Source organism: Atta colombica, unplaced genomic scaffold, assembly GCF_001594045.1.
Source record: "Atta colombica isolate Treedump-2 unplaced genomic scaffold, Acol1.0 scaffold276, whole genome shotgun sequence".
Lineage (NCBI taxonomy): Eukaryota > Metazoa > Arthropoda > Insecta > Hymenoptera > Formicidae > Atta > Atta colombica.
In genome coordinates, this window is record NW_017259377.1 from 1 (window position 1) to 9,508 (window position 9,508).

The window sequence follows — 9,508 nt, forward strand, 5'->3', positions numbered from 1 at the left end:
ATATTAAAATAATAAAATATTAAAAAATGGAAATTCAAGAAATTTTTTGAAATTTCTTGACTTATTATCAAGAAATCTTGGTCTTGATAATTTCTTATCTTGTCTTGAAATCAATTTCCAATTTCTTGTTTTAGTCTTGTTTTGATTCAAGACAAAACCAGATAAGATTTCTTGAATGTCTTGATCTTGATGAAACATTATCAATCGGTCATTAAAAAAATTCCAAATTTCATTTCCATGAGAGGAAACGTCTTTTAAAATAACCCACTTGTATATTTCTAGTTTGTTTTAAAAATTTTCTCCTTTTTTTTGTATTTTTATGTCTTCTCCTCGTTAATTCGTAACGTACTCTCAACGTAATCAATATTCCGAACGGTTGCACGATTGAAACTAAATTTAGTTCAATGCACAGATGTGGTCCTTTTCTCTTTAAAATTCTCGCCGAAGAAATCACTTTGCATTCTCTGCAAGGGAAGCCACGGATTTGCACAAATCGGTCATCTGTCGGCAGTTCACGATGTGTGAACTGTAAATCGTGACAGTATAGCCATTTGGCAATGACATTCCGCTCGAGTTCGTAATGCAAACGCAATGCAATTCCAACTAAGATCAGCGGACGCTGCTTTGTAGGCATTCATTGACGATACGGAATTAATGTCGGTTTAGCAATTCATTTACGTTCTAAAATCTCACATGATTATAGACACCCTTAGTAATACTAGTGACATGAAACATTGATGAATTAAAATGTTAAAAAAAATTATGTAGACATGAAACATCGATGAATTGAAATGTTAAAAAAAATTATGTAATAAAATTAAAAATTTAATCTACGATATTAATTTTATATAAAAATATATAGTTTTTATAAAATAGTATTTTGTTAATGTTTAATTTTTTAATTTTTTTATAAAGTTCATAGAGATTAAGTTATAATACACACATGTAGGAAAAGAGACAACATATGTAAGTTGTTAGGACACAACATAGGTAAGTTGTTGTTACTGTCATAGTAATGTAATGTTATTTGTGGCTGTTGTGTAAACTCGTTGTTTCTTGAGGCAGAGAAGGTGCGTAAATAGTCGTGAGAATGATCAAAGGGAGTCCGGAATTATTCTACTTGGCGAGATACATTTCCTAATCCTGCAAAGAGCGTCAGTTGACCTTAGCGAAGGAAATTGCGGGATTACAGTACGCAGACTCCTTTGACCTTATATCTCGATTGGAATATTTATTTCACTATCGCAAGATAAAGCTGGATTTCCTTATAGAGAGATTTCTAAATGTGTCTAAATGTGCAATTATCATAACAACGCATACTGTTGATATTTTTGTGTCATGAATTTCTAACGATTTTAATCAACTTTTAACTTTTGCGATTAATGAAAATTTTATGAGTATTTATACTTTTCAAAATTACAAAAAAAAATTATTTTCTTACTATCTCTGATAGATTTTCAGCAATTAATTTTAGGTAAATATGTGTCCATGTAAATATTAATTTTTAATTTCACAAATTGTGTTCTCTCTTCTGATTATTCTATATTTTTTTAAAAGTAAGTTATAGTGAAACAAAGTGGAATTTAATGATAATGAATGTTGAAAGTTGCGCGCTTCATTACGCTAACAGTAGTTGATGTATGTTTTTTCGCGGAAAACAGATTGCATTCTGGCAATCCTTTGACTTCCAATTTGTGGGAAAGACAACCGAGATTTCACAACTGAGAGATTCTAGGCCGGGCATTAAAACACTGCATACCGTAAGCACCGCAGTAAGATGCCTCTCGACTTTGCGGTCTCGCGTTTGCGGGGAAGCACGCTGCTCATGCCATTACACGAGACACGGAATTACCGTAAGCTGGTCGGTGATGTTTATAACTGCTGGATTTAATCCCTGCCCATTCTATGCCACATCCTGCGGGCTTGTAGCGAATTTCACAAACCGTACGTATCCTTTGACTTCTATCGCGGATTTAAGCAGTTATATCGTTTTGTATGTTGTATTGTATTGTCGCAAGTAGAATGGAGGTGCAGAGTCCGAAATTTCTATCTGTGAAATGTTTCTTGTTAATCTTGTTTCTCTATATTATACATATTCACGCTATTAAGAAATATTATGTATTAGAAAATTAAATTTGTATTAGAAATTCGTTAAAGTCCTATCTCTGGAAATTGATTCGAAAAATAGTTTGACAAACGATGAACTGCTTATGATGGAAATCTTCTTAGAAGTCCCGCATCACACGTATAACGTCAATAATCCGATTTCGAGCTGTTACATTCAGCGAAATCACGAACCACGCATTATACGGTGATCCAGCAATTCGGCAGAAGTAGTTCGAACCTGCCACGAGCGCGACGAGTCGATTTCGTCCGGATCGAGCCAATTTAAATATGCCAATCCTCGCCATCTCGTCGCAAGCCGTCCTGTACACACAGGTCTAGACATATATGCGTATACAACCACCAACGTAGAAAACTCCAACTATTATATATATCGCAGAAATCCCGATTTGCGATCGAATATGGCACGACGGTGTGTCATGTCCCGACTTTCATTTCGTCCAGACGTGCGCCATCGAACGCAAACTTTCATCCGCCAGCTTTAAATCGAACCCCTAATCGGGCATTGGAATCTTGCGCTACCCTCGCCCTTCTTTGCATAGATGCAAAGCGCCTGGCTGCAACCAGAAACGTCACTACCATCCGCCACATCTATAACTACCCTCCCCCCCCCTCCTGCCCTCTCTCCTTCTTTCTCGCATTCATATAATCCCCTCCCCCCTCCTCTCTCTCTCTCTCTCTCTCCTCTAATTCTCTCTCGCGCACAATCCATCTGTCCCTCTGTATCGGACTTTTTCTCTTTCATCTATGATTAATGTAATTAATAAAATAATTTATCTCATTAATGAGATAAATTATACAGTAATGTGCTGCGATAAACGTTCTTTTACAGTATGACAATTTTCATATTAATGATAATTAGAGATATTAAAATGTATTGCGTATTTTATTTCTGTATTTAAATCAGATCTTTTTCCATTTGAAATTTTTTATCTGCAAGAGGACGTTTGATCGACAGCTGTGGTTTTTTTGATGGTGTCTTTGACGCATCTCTGACGCTGCAAGAGTAATAGTGAAAAATATTTTTTCAACAAATCGTGCACCATATATCAAAATATAGAAATATGAAATACATTCATAACTATGAAATTCATGAAAATGATGGAAATAGTATAAAAATTTATAAAAAATTACAAAATTTTCCTGTTAAAAAAAAGGATGTTTAATCCATTAATTTTATTCACACAATCACATTTCTCAAATTTCTTATTTTTAGGAAAAACGAAACTTTGTTCAAGTTAATTTAAGTAAAGTAGTCATTTAGTAATTATGAAAGTTGGTGGACGTAATAATTAAACAAGTGTTACATCGTGAGATAAAAAAGGCTTTATTATGTCAATGCTTGCGGCTAATCCCCTCCGAGGATGATGGACTCCAGTATATTTTATTCTACTAGACGGTAGACAGTCGGTCGATACAGTCGGCTACCAGCGTCGTGCGGGATGAGCGCCAGGCAAAATTAAACAAAATAGAACTTCCATGCGTCTGTCCTTCTCTCGGGGAAGGCCGAGGGGGTTAGCCATCCCCGCCTGCTGACCTCCGTTTATTTGCTCGTTGGTCGTCTCTGCCCGGGGTTGGTAGCGAACACGCGCTCACAGTCGTGGCAATCTCTTTCTCGAATGCGATTTCAATTTCGAACGTATTACACGAGAAGCGCGAACTGACGGTAACATTGGAAGGAAACTCGAGCATGATTATTTATTACGTCTTGGGAGAGATATCGGTTCGAATAGTAATTCTGTTAGACATGATTTATTAAGTAATATAAATTTATTTTCAAAAAACTTTTTTTTTAATTTTCTGTCAGAATTTAAATTAAAAATATATTGTAGCAAGACACAATAAAAATTATACGAAACATACAATTTGTTCGATTATGTAAAACTCTACATTTGCGACATTTATTTCTCTCTCGAAAAGAATTGTATTTTAATGCGTATTAAAGTTTTCGTGCTATGCAAATTTAAATAAAATAGAGTAGATACTTTGCTACTATTTATCTTCACGTTTCTTAACCCGCTCTTCCGAATTGTTTCGGAATCATTCGGGTATTAAGGTTCTCGTAACGACGAGATTATCGGCTCGCAACTGCGCTTATTTAGAATACAATCGAGGATTTTCGACGAGACTCATCTAACAATCAAGATACAATCGGCTAATGGAAGAGAAACGGGTGAGATGAGACCGCGAAGGAAATGAAAATACGATTGGAGATGGTTTGGAACAAGGTATTTTCTTTTCGCTCTCTTTCTGGCTTTCCGTTCTTTCTCTTCTTCCTTTACTTACGCGTTTGATGTACATTCACATCTACTCATGTACTCACAATACATACGAAGATTCCCACTCATCGATATCATGTTATCGGTTCAAAAACGCATGCCCGGATTTTCGAAGTAGTCTGAAAGTGTGTAAATACGTCTAAAGCTTTAAATTCGCTTGTTTTTCTCGGGAGTAAGCTTTACGTTGCGTCACCACGAAAATTTTAAAGGAATGAGATAGGATCCTGCTTGTTGTGCAGCTTGATGTGTTTTAAGATCCATTAATAGAATACTGATATATCAATTTCATTCAAATGACAATTTCATCTCTTTAGAGCATTAGTAATTAGAGGGATTATTGCTGTTACGGTAATATGCACTAATCAGTACGTTTTATGAGCTATGTGTGTTCAATGGAAGCATTGTAATTAGTAGAGTTGTAGCTTTCATCGAATTGTATTATTGTATGTAATTGCGCGTAATTATAACGGAAAAAAAGTTATAATTTTTACAATCAAAATTTGATGGACATTTATTTCAATTATGACAATTATACACAATTGTACTGTGATAGAAATATTTTGTTTTAACAAACTCTCTTTAATTAAATATTATTTTATAGTAATTTTGTATTTTAATAATATTATGTACTGATTAAGGATCAATTTAGCATTTGGATTATTCGTAGCTGCAAATCAGTTATGGGTAAACCAGGCTAATGCATGCTTATCGTTAGTTGTGTAAATACCGCGAGCGCAAATAATGTGCACTTTAATGTGCCCAACAAAAACTGAGTGCTCATGTTACTACTGGTTAACGTAAGCCAGATTAAGCTTATTCCTGTGCGCAGCGCTGGACGATTGAACGGACGAGAGGCGAAGCCGAGATGTTTTATGAGGATTACTTGTGGAAATGCCAACAAGGATGTATGTAGAGCTTTTCGATAAATGAGACAAATCGTATTGACAAATTTCCCATCCATATAGGTAAATCGAATCCATACTGATCAAAGAACCAATAGATAAATGAATCTTGTGGATAGTTCGAGTGCTATCGCGCGTGTGTTGAATAATTATACAAACCATCTCGTAGAGGATAAATCGATCTTGAACACTTTGATCGAGGGCGATCGATCAACAAACGACAGTCGTTCGCCTATTCGGAGGTTGGTTTGATGCCTATACATGACGATAAGAATCACAATCGCGATTGCGTAACGAGCCTGTTCATGTGAATAGATTTGCCCAGTATACCATTTCCTATTATTTGCATCCAGCACGATTGTGGCAAAGCTATTGGACAATAAATCGATCCAGGGGGTCAATTCCGCTTCGATCGTTTGACATCTAATCGCTTTCAAGCTGTTTCCGAGTGCGATTTTATCGAAATCCTATCCACGTGTCTTCGTATCCGCGGTTTCTCGTTCCCTCGTGTCCTAGCTCGCACGACATGCTCCCCATGTTCCCGGCTGATATTTTATACATTAGCGTGTGCCTTCTAGCACCTTGTAAATCAATTTTTGCACTGCCTCTTGAATCGAATTTAAGTGTCTCAGTGGGATCGAAGCCACCGCAGACGAAACAGGGAAATGCTTTTGAATACGAAACAGGTTCGCCCTCATATCGCGTTTTGCTGTCGGTTACGAGAATATGTTCTTTTATGAAATCTGTTTCCAAATACTATTATTTGGAAGGGAAGAAGATAAATATGTCAAACGATCATGTATGCTCTCATATTGTTTCAAGTACCGATTTGAAAACGATGTTATCATCGTAAAAGACAGATTCTTACACGATTTTCTTTTACGTTGATATCGATGAATGGTATTTTTAGTTTTATGGAGAGAATTGGAGAATAAGATAAAATAATAAAATGCGATGAGGGTACATTGTAAATATATATATATATATATATATATATCAACCGCTGAAAATTATACAAGATTAACGAGACACGTATAAGTTTATTATTGTTTCTATTTTTTGCAGCGTGATTGAAATAAATACCGTTATTTTCTGACTTGTTCTCATGCATGTTAAAACAATATGTTGACTCAATTCACACCGCACATTAACGCCGTTAGACCCGTTAGCACAGAGATATCATCCGCAGAATGAGATTTATCAACCGCATTAACATGCGGCATTCACATAATTGGCGTAAACCCACCATTGAAATTACGCTCGAAAGGGTCGCCGTGTGTACCATTTAACGCGTGTTCAAGGAGGGGTATAATTGGGCTAGTTACATGATACAATGAATAATGATGCTCAAGAGTGAGGGGGAAGGGATAATAGGAGGATTGAGGAACAAGTTGCTTGCAATCCGATACTTCTAGAAGAGAAATATAAAGCTGCTTTCCATTCATGTGCATATTAATCACGCGTTGTATTATTTGATAAAGGTGTATCGAATGTAATAGCTTCGCAAATTGAAAACTTTCATGCACTGCATTGTTTAGAACATGCAACATCATTTAGAATTGACTTAGATTGTAGTTGTTGATACTACAAATGCTTTGAAATATTTTTTAATTAATCAATTAGTAAAACTCTTTCGATTGATCACTTAAATACTTTGACGTATTTATAACTTTTTAGCACCAAATAGATCACTTCCTAGATATACGTCGGAATCGAGGAAATTTTATCGGGAAAATATCGCTGATCAATAGAGCGAAACAATTTTTAATCATCCCGCGTCTCATTGCGTCTCGTTTCGCAAGTATGAATTAGCACGATCCGATTAGTTACCGTTTAATTAATTCACCGTCGTTCAAAGACACCTTCGGCGACGGTTTAACAGTCTGCGAGATTCCCATTATCCGCACTGTGAGATAAAGACACGGCTGTCGGACACATTTTACAACAGTGTAAAATAGGGCGAGTAATCCGCAATACCATTGTTACCGCGAAAGCGCCGCGCGAATATTATATTACGTCGGTGAATACAAGAACTCTGGTCGTTCTTTCGAATAGAAACGATGCGGAGAAAGGAAGAGATAAAGAGAGAGAATGAAAGCTCGTATTATTCGCTAAACATAGTCGTGTATGCACTGAGCATCGCGTTTGGAGTCGGACAAAGTCGACGCCTCACGTCTCTCGTAATTGCGTACGTTTTCGCGCATTGTAGTATCCGCTTTGAGCGGACGCATCGTAACGCGCCATTCTTTGAGGAATGTCTCGCATTACATTTCAATCTCGAAGCGCCGTATTTCGTTCTGTAGATTACATTTACGTTTTTTTTTCGCAATAATCTCTTTCGTTTTAATAAAAAAACGTGTATTATACATATTACTATTGTAATAGCTGTAATTATCATCTTATTTGATACGATAAATTTTCATTACTCTCGCGGGAACGAAAATAACAACGTGATTATAACGCAACCATTATACATGATACACACAGATAGCACACAAGATTTTAACGAAGTCAGAGAAACGAGAAACCATGCGAGAAATTAACACGCCGGCCAGTCTCGAATTCGTTAACTTGCGAAACAATGATACAAAGTGAGAGAGCGAAAAATCCAGGTTCAAATGCATCGTTAGACACCGCTGAAACAAGATTTAGACACAGCTGCAGAGAAGTTAAGAGACTTTTATGCCTAATTTAATGCAACTGATGCACGAACGACAAATTGTGCGAAATTCTCATCTATGACGAAAACCTATTAGAGACAAAAGTAAAACAGGTTATTCCCATTCCGTCCCGAGAGGGAATAATTTCGATTTTCGCGTGTCATGGTCAGGTCTTTCCCCGCAAACTGGCCGCTGAATGGTAAACAAACAACACGTCAGCGTGATAAATGCGATGCCAATGTCGATGCACGCTCGTGTCGATGCAAATTCATACTGATGCAAATTAAGACAGAGAATCCTATGTTTGTCCGCGTCTATGTATTTGTTACTATCGTTGAAATGATGCCATTTTTCTATTTTACTGTCAAACCATATATCGACCATAGTCATTCTCTTATTTCACGAAATAAATACAGGGTTTGTGTGAATCGCATGGTTATTTTAAATCATTTGGATTTTCGGAGCGTACAAGTAAAATAATTTTTACATTTATGTGAATTTTCTTTCTTAAAAGAGTGACAAATTATTTAAATATTTAGACGATAACTTGATCTGTATACCATATGAAAATTAGTTGTTAAGCAGCTAATTCCACTCTGCATTACTCTGTTTATATATATATATATATATATACAGGATGTATTAAAAGTCTGTATTAAAAGGAAATGATTGAATATCTCGAAAGTAAAGTATTTTTGAGAAAAATGTTTCAGATAAAAATTGTAAGATTTAAAAAGCACTATTCATTAATCACATCGGTTTGACCTTGGATGGCTTCGCCAAGGTCAGCTCAAGGTCAAATCGATTTTTTAAATGGAATACCCTATTTTTGATACCAGAATCTAATAGCTAGTGTCAAAAACTTTTCAAAAACCTATGATAAAGTAATTTTTCATTAAGTACTTTTCGAGTTATAATGCTTGAAAATTTCACTACCGTCGGCATTAGCATTACGCTAGGTGTTCGACTGATGACTAAAACCTCTTGATGTTGTTGAAAATCAATTTGTTGAATCACGTAGTTATTGTTATCTAGAACACATTTGTTCTAGATAGGTGTACAATTTTGCTTCCACCGTTTTTTTTCCGAAATTCGAGGCTTTATTGTAAAAAACTAGTTATACATTTATGATTCAAAGTATTGTCCATCGCTGGCCACTACTTTCTTCTATCTTTCGGGTAGCGTACGAATCCCACGTCGAAAAAACTGGTCATCTTTTGAGGCTATCCACGAATCGATCCAATTTTTTACTTCTTCATAAGATCGGAAATGCTGATCAGCCAGGCCGTGTGCCATTGATCGAAACAAGTGATAGTCAGAGGGAGCAACGTCTGGAGAATACGGCGGGTGGGGTAGGACTTCCCATTTCAACGTTTCCAAGTATGTCTTGACCACTTTCGCAACATGGGGTCGAGCATTGTCATGCTGCAAAATCATTTTATCGTGTCTCTCGTTGTATTGTGGCCGTTTGTCTTTCAATGCTCGGCTCAAACGCATCAATTGCGTTCGATACCGATCGCCTGTGATTGTTTCAGTCGGTTTT